The 1,674-nt window shown below is 60.0% G+C and overlaps 1 pseudogene; it reads right to left on the bottom strand.

The window, feature by feature from the left end:
* Positions 1–239: 239 nt before the first annotated feature.
* Positions 240–1,415, bottom strand: LOC123057143 (uncharacterized; annotated as a pseudogene).
* Between the last annotated feature and the right edge of the window lie 259 nt (positions 1,416–1,674).

The following is a 1,674-nucleotide window of genomic DNA, read 5'->3' as shown; positions in this document are numbered from 1 at the left end:
GCTTGCTAGCTTGTAAGCAGGTATGTTCTGCTATATACTATCATCTTCTCGCAAAACTAATAGCTCGAAAGTATGTAGATATTTCTGCACTGAAGTTTTTTTTAATTTTCACCGGGGGGAGAGTTTTCCCCACCTGAATTTTTATATATGTGGGCCAAAATGCCCAAGTAAACAACATGCACAAGTACATTTTGTATGGGGGAAGAGCGAAGAGGGGGGAGGGAGCAAGGCTACATGCATCAGGCAGCTCGAGGATTTGCCAGGCAGTCCAGCCACGCATCAGACGCCTGCTTCAGAGCAACAGGCAGACGCACCTGCCAAAGCACGGCGTCTTCCCTACATAAGTGCAGTAGTCGGGGGAGCGACGGGGGCAATCCCTGGAAGACCACCGCGTTGTGGTGCTTCCAAAGTTGCCAACAGCAAAGGAGGAGGAAGGTCGAGCCCGTCCGCGCCGGCACCGAGCTAGCGGGGGACATAGTGTGCAGCAGCTCAACAGAAGAGCCGCCAAGGCGACCCCCACCATAGACCAGAAGCGCTAAGCAAAGGGACAGCCGAAGATGAGATGCTCTGCCGTCTCCATGTGCACCGAACAGATGGGGCAGCCAGCCCCAGCCTCCTCCACAATGTGCTTCCGCAGGAGAACGTCTCTCGTCTCGATCCGAGCCTGGACCAAGACAGGCGAAGAAGCAGACTCGACTTGGAACGTAGTTCTTCCAGACAAAGTCAGCGTACAGCGCAAGCACCCCACCAAAATGGCAAAGTTGGTAGAGGCCAGCAGAGGAGAGCCCAGCACCCTTGGCACAGCCTAGGCGGAGGGTCCGAACATCCGGCTCTGCTGTGAGGACCAGCGCCCAGACGATTGGGAGGAGCACTTGGCACTCCCGGGTGCCCGCATGGTTCGGGCGGGGGACGAGGACCCCAGCAAGCCCGTGCTGAATGACGTGAACCACCGAGACCGCAGGCATGGTGGTGTGGGAGAAGAGGGAGCTCATCTGGACGGAGAGAGCACCGCCCGACAACCAAGAATCCAGCCAGAATGCTGTAGTGCGCCTGTCACCGACGGAGACACTGGTGACCGCCCTGTACACATGCATACGCTTGGCCAAGGAAGCCCAGTGTGGTCCGGGGAGCGACACCGCCGTTGCTGAGGTCAGCAGCGAGCGCCCCAGCTCCCCCCAAACCCAGCGAGCCCACGGCGCATCCTGGCACGAGTGTAGACGGTGAAGGAGCTTCAGCAGGAGGCACCGGTTCTGGACCGTGAGGGTGCGTACCACCAACCCTCCCTCCCCCTTGGGACGGACGACGCGATCCCAGGCCACGAGACACTAGGCCCCCGAGGCCTTGTCCGTTGCAGTCCAGAGGAAGGATCGGCGCAGGGCGTCGATCGCCCGGAGGACAGAGGGCGGGACCTCCATCGCAGACATGCCATACGTGGGGAGAGCGTCCAACACGATGTTGAGCAGCACCAGGCGCCCCCCGAAGGACAGGAGCTGAGCGCGCCAGCCGGAGAGGTAGCACTCAGCTTTGGCAATGAGCGGGAGGAAGCCGTCCATGGAGAGCTTGCGGTTGAAGAGCGGCAGGCCGAGGTAGATGTGAGGGAAGCTCCCAACGCGGAAGCCCAACACATGGACCATCTCGCGAAGATCATCCTCGGGGACATGAACGGGCGTGACG

This window comes from Triticum aestivum, chromosome 3A, assembly GCF_018294505.1.
Source record: "Triticum aestivum cultivar Chinese Spring chromosome 3A, IWGSC CS RefSeq v2.1, whole genome shotgun sequence".
In the NCBI taxonomy this organism is placed as follows: Eukaryota; Viridiplantae; Streptophyta; class Magnoliopsida; order Poales; family Poaceae; genus Triticum; species Triticum aestivum.
The sequence above is the reverse complement of the archived record's forward strand: the minus strand, read 5'-3'. Positions and strand labels throughout refer to the sequence as shown.